This window comes from Colius striatus, chromosome 12 (assembly GCF_028858725.1).
Source record: "Colius striatus isolate bColStr4 chromosome 12, bColStr4.1.hap1, whole genome shotgun sequence".
NCBI classification, from domain to species: domain Eukaryota; kingdom Metazoa; phylum Chordata; class Aves; order Coliiformes; family Coliidae; genus Colius; species Colius striatus.
In genome coordinates this window covers 18663122-18675383 of record NC_084770.1, presented here as the reverse complement: position 1 = coordinate 18675383, position 12262 = coordinate 18663122, and the positions used below count along the sequence as shown (strand labels likewise).

The 12262-nt window shown below is 46.2% G+C and overlaps 1 protein-coding gene across 1 annotated transcript in view; it reads right to left on the bottom strand.

Moving 5' to 3' along the window:
• Nucleotides 1–8733, bottom strand: part of PLD1 (phospholipase D1) — a 75309-nt gene extending 66576 nt beyond the window's left edge. Inside the window, exons 1-2 of the mRNA XM_062005544.1 lie at nucleotides 8607–8733; nucleotides 7278–7344 (exon numbers count right to left, since the gene is read on the bottom strand). The gene's annotated coding sequence lies outside the window, so the exon portion shown is untranslated. The remainder of the gene's footprint in view (nucleotides 1–7277; nucleotides 7345–8606) is intronic.
• Nucleotides 8734–12262: the final 3529 nt, after the last annotated feature.

Genomic DNA, 12262 nt, shown 5'->3' with positions numbered 1-12262 from the left:
TTTCACACCCATCCCCTCTCACAGAATTCCCATGGAAACAATAACAAAGCTTTTGCTGTTTGGGTTTGGTTGGGGTTTTTTCCTCCTCTCGAGAGGAGGGTGTGAATGAAATTGTTAAATGAAAAGCTAAAAAAGTAATATATGTATGGAACTAAACATGAGATGCCACTTCTAGCTCCATCCTCCCTGCAGCAGTGAATATCTGAACTGTGGCACCCCTTAAGAACCTTAGGGGACAGAAAATGGCCTCAGAGCTAAAATAACATATTATCTCTTGTATCGAAAAGTTGCTTTTGGGCAGAAAACCCCAAATCCAACTGCTCCCACCCATTTCCTCCCTGGCACCATCATTCCCCAGAGAGCTGGGTGCCACCCTGTGGCAGCTGCCCCGTGCAGCCTGCAGCAGTGGAGGGGCAGGGGCAGGGCAATGCACAGCTTGCAGGAAAAAAAATAAGCAGGGAAAAAAAAAAAAAGGAGGTTTTTTTCAGCAATTCACAAAACTTAAAAGAATGCCAAGCACGTCAGTATATCAAGCACAGTCTCTGGAGGAAGGAGAGAGTGCAAACCGTCTCCTTATGGTGTTAAGCTAAGACACACACTGTCTTTCTATTTAAAGCCCTACAGTAACGTGAATGCCAGGTTTGAGTGAGCTCTACAAGTCCATCTGAAAACAATTTACATGGCCCTCTCTACTGCAGTATCTGGGCACCTGACAGCTTTTAATGCCTTACCATTCCCACACAGTGGGACACAACCCATCTTTACCTGCTGGAGAATTGAAGTCCAGATCTGGAAAGGCATTTAGTTAATCACAGAGACCAATGTGACCTCCCTGCGGTCCAAAGCAGCTTTGGAGTAGGGACATGTGCCCACAGGTTGCTCAGCGCTGCTGCTCTCCTCCCCTTTCCCTCTGCCTGGGAACTGATGCCAGGTGCAGCCCTGGCTGTGCTGAGGACAAAGAGTTTTCTACCAACACTGGGTACCCAGCCACGTCCTGTCCTGCAGACCAAGCCATCCTGGCAAGGGCAAACCATCCTTCCTCCCCTCCGTGCACTTCCAAACTGTCATCTACCAGGAGGAAGCAAGAAGAAAGCAAAACACAATCCAGGGCCAGAGTTTGGCCTTGCTTTACCCGCCTTTACCTCAGCAGCACTGTTTCTAATGTATTCTAAGATGCAGTTCATTAAATGGTGAATTACATGGTTTGTCATTTATCCATAACAGGCTGTCAAGTCCCTGTGTTATTATTAGCAACAGGAAAGGAACTAACCAAAATATTCTTAAAGTATGTAACGAGCACTTAAATGAGAGTTAAGTAACGAGCATTTCTTTAGCAAGGAATCCAAGCAAGACATGCTCCACCCATTTTGTGAACAGATAAAGGCTTATATAAGCTGGATGTTACATAAAATCCTAAAATAGGGAGCCAGAGAACTCCCTCACCTTTGGATAGTAGAGTGACTGCAGCCCACATATACCTGAGCTGATGCTGAACTACCTCTGAGCTAACACACAGCTGATGGGCAGACTGAAGCTGGCAGAAGCAAGCAGCGTAGGCAGATGTGTCCTATGTGTGCTTACACTAGCCCTGAACACAGCATGGGCTACGAGCCTGGATTTGACCTCACACTTCTCCCGAAACAACCTGTACAGCAACACATTCCAAGCAGCTTTATCATCACTGTGATGATCACGTAATGTATACTCGTTCTTGTGGTCTCGTGTGCCATGTCAGGCTAAACACCACCTGATCCCAGGGTGCCATCCCAAGAGAATGATGGTTAGGAAGGAGTATGCAGGTGGGGCATCGTTATGTGGAAATTTCGCTGGGGCTCTCCCTGTCTCCAGTGATTTGCAAGCGAGGAACCTCCCAGGCCAGAAGTGCTATCTTTGCAATTTTACAGTGCCTATTCCAAGAAATTGTCCAGTCAGGTTTCAAGTCCATGTGAACTTTCAACCTCTACAATATCATGCAACAAAACTAACCACAATTTAACAATCTATCTGCAGAGAGAAGGGGATTTTTCAAGATCATCTACCATAGATGAAAAAGATGCAATCTCTTCATCAGCTCCTGTATGCCTGAAAGCCTGTCTGACTCGAGACAAATTGTCTGCCACAGTAAAGAAATACTTTTTTTCCCTAGGCACCTTGCATTTCACCTTGAAATGCAGTATTCCAACACTCAGACAATAGATTCAGCCCACGTCAACGGTTACTTCCTAGACTCGAGGTCAAAAAAAGTCTGAGAGAAGAGGGTATGCTATTCTCTTCACAACCCAGACACGCAGCCCTCCTTCTAATGCAGATATCAGATGCAGTTTTTTGAGAAGTCAGGCGTATCTGTCTGTTTGGGGTGGAAAAATAAGGGGAGAAAGATCTTTAGATACAGAATTGTTGGCCAGGCAGAGCAAAACGTGTCAGGAGTTACTCTCTGGACTACAAGGGTGCTATTCATTACAGTAATCAGTTTGCTCTGTGGTACTTGCAGAAACATGCCAAGGCTGCTATGTGATTCTGCCTGCCTGACTTAGCATTTGTGATTTGCCTAACCTTTGCTCTAAATAAACTGGAGCTACACAGAAGGAATTTTGATGCAATTCCCCTACTTCTAGAACATCCTCCCTGGTTGCATCCCACAGGCTTCCTGGGGGTTTGTTTTAAAGAAGAGACAGACAGAAGGCAGGCAGGAGGAGAAGAATGAAGAAATTAAATGCAAGCTGTCTGGCCTACAAAGAAAAAAGAACAAGAAAATCAGAATACCCTGGCTTTGGTTTCTATCATGCTGTTTATCCTACTTCAGAATTAAATCCAGATGACATTGATAAGACAGTGGTGACCCCTAGTGCCCTCTCCAGCTGCAGCTTCCACTGTTCTTCCCTGTATTGATATTTGAGCATAATCAGGGCAGAAACAGCACCTCTCAGATTTGTGCATTCACAAAGCCTCATTCTCTCTCCTCTTTCAGAAACAGGATCTAATTTCCTCTTCCTACTCAAACTTTATCACTGCGAGGTATTTGCTGCAGCATCCCTTTGTGGCTGTTGTCTGGGGACAAAATTAAACACATTTACTTGTGTAAGAACTTATTCTGTTCCATCCACACTTTATCATGGTACATTTATATTTATTATGCTTGCAGAAAAGAAAGAAGAGCTTATTTTTCAAACTCCAGGCTTGTCAATAGCTGAGAACAGCCATTCAAACTCCAGAGAAGAGACCTTTGTCTCGTACAAAGTGCACTTTGCAGCACTAAGCCACTGAAAGGAGTGAGTCTTTCCTGTGACAGCCATTGGGATGCACCATTATTATTTTTTTTCTAGCCATGTCAAAACTCTCTGTTCCTGTGACTCAAACCCACACCAGACATACCCTGCTCACTGAGCCATCAGGGGCTTTTCCTGCCATTATCCTGAGGGAACAACAGCACTTTCAGGAAAATCTTAAGATAATTCCTTGCAGATAAATTTGGGATGCAGGATTTTCCTTGAGGAAATACAGACCTGGGGCTGTTTAGCCTGGAGAAGAGAGGGCACTGAGGGGGCCCTTATCAACACTTATAAATACCTAAAGGGCAGGTATTGACAGGATGGGGTGAGTGTTTTTTCTGTGGTGCCCAGTGACAGGACAAGGGGTAACAGGCACAAGCTGCAACACAAGAAGTTCTGCTGGAACACAAGGAGATCCTTTGGTGTTGAGGTGAGGGAGCCCTGGCCCAGGCAGGGTGTGGAGGCTCCTTCTTGGGAGGTTTCCAAACCCGCCTGTACATGTTCCTGTGCCTCCTGATCGAGGGGAACCTGCTTCAGAAGGGGTTGGGCTGGGCCATCTTTAGAGGTCCCTTCCAACCCTGACTATTCTGTGATTGTAAGCCTGAAAGATGTTTGGCTTCCTGATAATGGAGGGCTTTGGGCATCTTGCTTCTTGCACAGGCTTCCTGGTCTGCTGGGGTAGGGGTCTGTGCCCCACTATCACCTCAATGCCCTCTGGGGAACAGGGTTGTGCTTTTCATCATTTGACATCTCATAACTGCATGTCATTAATAGGATCATGTCACCATCTCCTCAGCCAAAGAAACCCTTTGCTGACAGTCCCCACAGCGATGTCTCCATCCTCAAGAGAGCAGCAGACACCTCTGCACAGCCTTATGTCCTGACACAACTTTGTCTAATGCCTATTCACCTCTGTATTTCTTCCCTGCCCTTGCAGGCAGCTATCAGCAGCAGTGGCCTTCACCCTGGCATCCCTCATGCTGCATCGTGCCAGTCTCACCAAGGCTCCTGCACAGAGCTGCTACATATACACATACTCACCGCTTGAGCCTTAAGAATTGTTTAGCACCTCTCAAAACAGAAGTAACTCCGCAGCTCAGCATCAGGGAGCCCTTTCTGGGGCTGCATTTAAACCCCCAAGCTCTGTATGGGGTACAACATATCTCTCCCAGCCACCCCAGAGGCAGCCAGAGCTTGCTCCATCAGCCTCGCTGCCCCAGCAGATCCTCACAGTGCTCGTGACACCAACACCACGAGGACACTACCTCCTTCCCCTTTCACCAGCCCACTTCTTCACCAGAAACAACTTCCAAGTCCCGGACAGCTCTTCTTCCGCAACATCTTCTCACTTTTGCAAAGCCTGGCCTGTCACTCATCCCCAGACTTCCTTCCCCTAAAGCCTCTGAGCTTCCTGCAGCCCTCTCCACCCCTTCAACCAGGAAAGCACCATCACCCTTCTCCCCAGCTGAGCCCTTTGCTGGCATTTATAGCCATGACTCAGCCCAGCTGAGGATGGAGCAGCCAGAGGTGAGGCTGGCTGATGCCTCTGCATTAAGTGTTTCACTCACTGCAGGTGTGCTCTAACTGAAGCGGCTGCATTTTTTCCAGTTTTAGTGCAAGTTCTTTATCTGTTTGAGACATAACATTGTTCTGCATATGTGCCTACTCTCTGAATCATTTTCCCCTGCTTTTGTAACCATGAGTGCACATGTTCACTTGTTTAAATTAAAAACAGCCCTTTCTGAGTTGAAGTTCCTCCTAATGTTTCATTTTTAAAGCAGGCTTCAAGGGAAGGGAGGATAGGAAGTGTGCTACTCAATGCAGCATTTAAAGTTGGTCTTATCTGCTGTAAATCTCACTTTCTTTTCTTGTACAGTGCTGAGATACCCTGTGCTACCCAGCATACCACCAACCCTGTGTTGCTCTCGTGTCTCTGAATCCAGCACTGCTCCAACTTTCCTACTTTAGTTTCTTTTAACTGTCTGTTTTAAGTATAAGCAAAAATCTCATCCTTTGGACCATTGGTTGCTGCTTTGCAATGTTCCATACTGTTTCTCCTGACTTTCCTTTCCTTATTAGCTTTAATAAACACCATTTTCTCTTTACTGCTGTTCTGACTGCATTTGATACTATATAGAGAGGGCACAACAAAATCTCTCTCTCTAGCATGAACACATCAAATATCTCTCTCTAGCACACACATCTTTGTATAGATGCAGTTTTATAAACAGTGTGTTTTCACCTATATTTTCATTATTGCTAGCTCTGTGTATTCTAGTTATGCTATGCCTCTAAACCAGCTCTGTCAGGGTTGACAAACTCTGGCTTTGTACACTCACACTATCAGAATGCTCAAAATCAGCTCAATGTTTGATTATCACAGAAATCAACTTTTTTGCATGCTTTTGCAATGTGTTTCCTGGTTCCTCAGACTGTTGTTTATACTACTGGAAACTTACTCTTCTGAAGTGAAAATCCTTTCTTGGATGTCACCTGAGTGGCAGAATTGAAGCAGTTGACACTGGATTTGACATCAGTCGAGCCAGTGAAATAGCCCATCATCAGGAGAAGCAGAATCACCAGCATTGAAACTACCTTCATTAAAAACTGGAGCTATTTTCCTTCCAAAAGCTATGCTCATTCGAGCAAACTGTAAATCCTGTGGCTTGCCTGACACTGCACATCAGACCAGATGATCAGAACAGTTAATTCTGGCATTTATACTCAAACATTTCCAAATATCTGTGCAAACTGCAGCTGCATCTGGTAGAGAGATGGTCAGACAAGATAAGGGAGTTGCTGCTTCTCATCTTAAATGCTCCAAATTCGCCTGAAGTCCTGCTGAGACACTCACTTCTCCCACACCAACCACCAATGCAGCTGTTTTCACTTGTTCCCCTTTTTATCTCAGCTCTGTTTCAACTTTCAAACCTTTTCTGTTCAAAACCTTGGTAGAAAACTGGCCTAATAAATCTTATACCAGCTCACTTCCGTCTTGCTGGCGACAGAGAGCCAATGTTTTACCACAGTTCTTGTTGCATTAGCGTCTCCCCAGTTTCTGACTCATGTAAATCAGAAGATGACTCACTCAGAGGGGTTTGTTCTGTGCTTGGAGAAGAGGAGACGCTGCCAAGCCAGAGCCAGCTCTTAGACTTTGCTCCTTAACGTGCTCAGTAGCGAGTGCTTCCTTAGAAGTCCCTGTGCTGGCACCGTGCAGCTTAACAGCCAGGATGGCTCTGGCCCCTCCTGCCACTGCCCTGCACTGCTGCACACCCATCTCACTGGTGGCCCACGGGCAGGGTGGTCAGAGGGAAGAGGATCTGTATGGCATGACTCATTGAATGGATCACAACAGGAAAACAAATGGGGCTGAACGAATCATGGAAGTTTCAAGACCTTGTGAGGTGGAAAACCCATGGTCTCTGCAGGGGAGGCAGAGGAGTAGCAGCTGGCACAGCCCATGGCAGTGGTCTGAGGTGACAGCAAGTCCCTTAGAGAGGGATCACCACACAGTAAAGATGGACAGATACGCAGGAGGAAAGCACAGGCTGGAGCAGATACCACCCCCCAGCAGAAGGCACACAAGGCATTATATTTCCTTCAGAAAATCCATCAGGAAGCATAAAGCTAGCCTCAAAAAAGTTCTATTACTCTTTGACAAGCACACATGCAAAAAGGTAATCAGAAACTCTGTGCACTCCCTTTCCAGAGTTTAGACCAAACTCAAAGCTGCCACCAGTCCCAGTTCCCCAGTACTCTGCTCCCACTTTGCTCAAGCCCCCTGCTAAATCCAGTTGCATAATTCTCTCTTCCTCTTTCGTTTTTTTTCCTCCCCAGACTCCTGGTTATTTTGCACAGCCCAAGTAAAACATACTTGGCTTTGCCAATCAGGCTTTGCCATAGCATGAAAACTGAAAAAGATAGAGCAAGTGAAAATCCACACAACCCAATTAAAGAAACACAAAACCTCCCATCAGAGTCCAGGCGTTGTGTTATATTTATACTCACCAACACGTGAGCTGCACAGATCTCAAAACAGCATTGCTGGCAGAGATATTCTCACTTTCCTGTCATTCTGTCCATAAATGTGGGAAGAACAGAGTATTACAAATCACAGCGTGCTCAGCAGACAAAGATACTCAAGTGTACAGCACAGGATCTTCACATGAAAGCCTTTTTGAAGGAAGCAAGTGGACACAAGTGTTTACCTGAGGCTGGGGATCGGGGTGCTGAGCAGTGCAGTATTTACCAACGTGCAGCACAACGCCCATTTGCCTGGCTATTCTGTCAGGTCCTCTTTCAACAGGAGAAAATGTTAAAGGAAAAGCATTGCAAAGGTTTGCATTTCATCCAGTTTTTGCCCTCTCTCAGCTGGCAATCACGTTTCCACTATGCACTTCTGAAACATACTAACTAATACATAACACTAACAAGCTGAGCAAGCAGAGGCTTGCAGCCTTCAGGGTGTCAGTCTCTATTAAACCTGTAAATGAAAGTAGCTGTGAAGTGCCAAATTATCCTGTTTTACCCTCTGTCCACTTACTGAGGGAGCATAAACCACAATCAGAACTGGTTAATCGGCAATTAAACACTGAGTAGCACATCTAGCAGCCTGTAACACACACCTAGAGATGGGACTCTTAGTTTTTACTTATTTTTAACTTTCTGCCAGTCCCTAATAGATACCTGGATACCCAGTTATCTCAGATGAACTGAAGGAAGGTCATTGCTGGGAGTGTTTTGGCTCTGTCATGTGTGGATGGACATGTGTGAGGTGTTTGGTCAGCTACAGCCCCCAGTTTCCAGCTGAAGACGCTGGAGGTTTTTGTGCTCATACAGGAAGGGCTGGTATTTATTTGAGGTCACAGCATCATTCCTGGCATCTGTCCAGGGAGATCCATATGCAAATCACCAGCATTTGCTTGGAATTTGCATTAATGTTGAACTGAAAAGCTTCTTTGGAAGATAACTGTTTCCAAATCACTGGGTTCTCCCTATAACCGAATATCTCCGGGCTGGTTTATGCTAGTGAAGGTTGCAGTTGGGTGTGATTCAGAGCTGCATGTCTGCATTTAGTATTGACTTAAGTAACTTGAGAGCTGCCATGAGCAAACTGCCTATCCCAGGTCCAAACACCCTTATCTCCTGGCAGCACTGATCCATTTAAAGCAAATCCAGGCTTTGGAGTCAGGAATGGAATTAAGCTGAGGAGGGAGAGGACAGTTTCACATCACTTTCTCCTGTTGTTAGTGGAATTCCCAAATTTAAATCTTGTGCCAATGAGTACCCCACTGAGCTAGCCCTGGAAAACTCCCTCTCCAGCCAGTTGGCACTTACCTGGGTCTGAACTAAATCCACCGCAAAGTCTCCAGAATCGATGTGACACGCCATGCTCGGGCGTTAATCTGTGGGACACAGCCAGCGGTGTGAAATCCCAGCACGCAGCTATGGCTGGAGCCTGCAGGGAGGATGGCAGTGCCTCTGTTCTGGAAGGCAGTTGACCCACAAGATGGGCGAAGTTAAGAGGTAAGCGAGTGAAGATATGACAGCAGCAGCACGGGATCGCCCGGTGCCGCTTCGGCTCTGAGGCATTTCCTCTTTCTGATGTCACTTCAGTGTAAGACTGAAAGACTGAAAAGCAAGCAGCTCATGGCCTTTTTTGCCTTCTTTTTCTCTTTTCCAATAAGTAGTTATTTTATATTGTTTCAAAGGTAGGAAGAAGGGATTATTTTTATCTCAGAGCACCAGGAAAAAATTGTGTAACATTCCTGCACCTAACTGTATTAAATGGAAAGGAAAATCAACTGCAGCTTTCAAAAAAACAGGCAAAACTAGGACTCTGGCCAGCCACTCCCCTTCAACATTTTTAACTGATCTGTGCTGTGAGAGTATTCCCACTACTTTAAAAGTGGGTGAAGTGAGGGGCTGCACAGTGATGGCAGAGGAGAAGGTGCTTCAGGATTGCTAGTTCTGGCTCAAAACACCCAGCCCCTGAGAAAGTGTGCTTGTCTGATATGAAACCATTCATAGAAACATACACTGGTAAGGGTTGGAAGGGCCCTCCAGAGATCATCCAGCTGAAGTAGGTTCCCCTCAGTCAAGGGACATGTCAGAAATGTGTCCAGATGGGTTTAGAAACCTCCAGAGAAGGAGACTCCACACTCTCCCTGGGCAGCCTGTGCCAGGGCTCCCTCACCTGAACAGCAAAGAACTTTTTCCTTGTGTTTAAGAGGAACTTCTTGTGTTCCAGCTTATGTCCATTACTCCATGTCCTATCACTGGACACTACAGTAAAAAGTGTCATCTCATCCTCCTGACATCCATCCTTTAGGTATTTCAACTTGGTTATTTCAGATTTGCTAAATGTCTTGACAGGTTAGCTCTGCTTTTCTTCTGCTGCTTCTGGTGCCCATCTGGTCCCAGGGGAGCTATGTGCCTACAGCACCCGGGTCCCGTGGGGACATGGCTGGCCCCTGAAGGCCTTTCAAGAAGAAACGAGGGAAGGAGCACACTCCTTCCCCACAATTGCTGAGAAAGACAGTGGCATATTTAGGTGGCCAGTAGATTTTCTTGCAAACAGGTGGCAAATTGCATGGCCCCTCCTGGCAGGAGACCCACTGCTCACCTGCATTTCCTTGGGTGCCTCTCTCCCAGCCATCACATCCCATGGCACACAGTTACTTATAGCCAGATGGCCAATTATTTCATATAAGTACACAGCATCATTACAGCCTTACAGGGAAGAGGCAGTGAAGGCCTGTGCAGTGTTGGTGGCTGAACTTCAGCAGCTACAACTTGCTTCACCGAAACTGGAGCACAACAAGGCTTCCCTGCCAGCAGCAACTAGAAACAAGCATTATCAAATTGTTTTCTGCAACAATTGCACAATTGCATTCCCCGAGAGGGACAGGATAAATGTCATAAGTGGTGTGGGTGCAGTACCTGTCACAGGTGTACTCTTGGCAGTGGGAATATTTCCAATAAGCTCTTCAGAAGTGCTTGATTCAAGGTTTTTGAAAGGTTTTCTCTTCTTTACCCTGAATCACTTTTATTTTCCATCTTCTAGTTCCTGACACAGGAGCTTTTGTCAGGCTGGTGGTTCGGGGTGAACCCGCAGAGTGAAGCTCTCCTGAAGCTTCGTTTAGTGATGAAAGGGATGCTGAGATTCCCTGGGAGAGATCCGAGTGAGAATCCTCTGTAAACTGACTACATTCCAATGGGAAAAAACAACAAACAGGCAAGGCTTAGTATAATTGTATTTAGGTTAGTATTTACACTAATGCTAGTACTGACTTGAAGGTCAGCATTTAATTCAGTAAACTATTGCTATCAATGAGCAGCTATGTCCTCCTGCCTCATGTAGATGGGGAAAAGTGTGCTATTCTTGAGACATCAGCCTGACTTTTCATGTTTGCACCCCAAGTCCAGCTGCATTTTTGAAGCACTGAAGACATGATGCTTCTTGTTACCCAATTTACTTGGCTTGCTGGACCCTCAGCTCAACCTTTCAGCACTGCAAACAACAGCCTTGGACTTTCTAAGCTGCTGATGACATTCTCTGCTATCTGATTTTTGGGAGGCTCCTCATGACTCCAGGGGCAGCTGTGAGCGTACAGCATTTTGAAAAGCAGGCTTCAGAAGGATGTTGTAAAGGAACAGCTTTGACTTTGGATTGCAAAAGCCAGAGATGACTTCAGAAGATTAGAGCTCCCACAGAGATTGTTTAGGGTGGTACCACTAGTAGTGGCTTTACTGACTGAGGTAGCACTCACACAGCCATAGTTTGGGCAAGGCCTGACTTTCATTAGGACCATTAAGGCTTGTGAAGTGACCAAGTGATGATACTGAGTCACGTCACATAAAACGGTACAGAGACTCCTTAGGGCCATGGAGTTAAGTCCTTCCTTTAGAAATCCTTCTTAAGACTGTTCCCCTGGGAAGAGAAAAGTGGCAGGGCATTTGGCATCACAGCATGCTGCTCAAGTGGGTACCACAAATGTGTCTGAGCAGAAGCTGAAGATGAGGATTTTGTGGACTCCTAAGAACAGAGACATGCTCAATGGAGACACATTGCTGGGAGGGCGGTTCTTCCATTCTCATGCAGTCCCTAAAACACTCAATTTAACACTGTCTGGCCCTTTAAACATCATGTTTTGCTTGGGATATTGGAGTTCTATATAAGTGGAAGCAGTATCTTCTGACAAGGACCTTACAATGCTCTCCCCCTGACACTTTGCAAGGAGCTTTGAATGATCAGAGGCCGTGCTGAGGCGGCTGAGGAATTGCAGCAGCAGTGCCTGCCTTGCCTGGAGCACGCTGCCCTCCTGCCCAGCCTGCCTGCCCTGTGCCCAGGAGCCCTCTACCCTTCCTCAGTCATCGTGATGTGGGGAGGAGGAAGTCTTTGAAAGATGTGACAGTTCCTGGTCATGGCTCCTGGTTTGGAGGAAGACAAGTTGTCTTCTGGGAGTTGTAGTTCCCTGGAAACACAAATTTGTGGTCTTCCTCAAAGGGCAAGCAGGAAAGCCAGCAGCCCGTGGCCATTTCCGTTGCTCCAGTGCAAGGGAAAATGTGTTGAAATCAAGAGAGGGAAATGTTTTATATTTTTTTCCAAGCAACTCAGCTTGGAAATTAACAGACTGCAGTAGGAAAACTCGAATGCACTTAGGAGAATTAGGCACCAAGGAAGAAACTCTTTCTGCCTTGACGAGAATTGGAAAGGGATGGTAATTTTTGGACTCTGCAGTCAAAAGGAAACTAGCCTTGGGGTTCACTAGGAGGTATAAAGGCTACTTGAGGAGAGAGTGATGGTTGGTCAGAGACACAGGCTCAGCTAAGCCCTCATGGCTTAAAAAGAATGAAAATATTGTGGTAAAGGAGGTACTGAGTTTGGACCTCAACCTCCACCTGCCTGTTGGTGGCAAAGAGCTGCCCTTACCTGCTGCTTTTCCCTGGGGATGAGGCCTGGTCACAACACGTGCTGCAGAGCTGTAAAA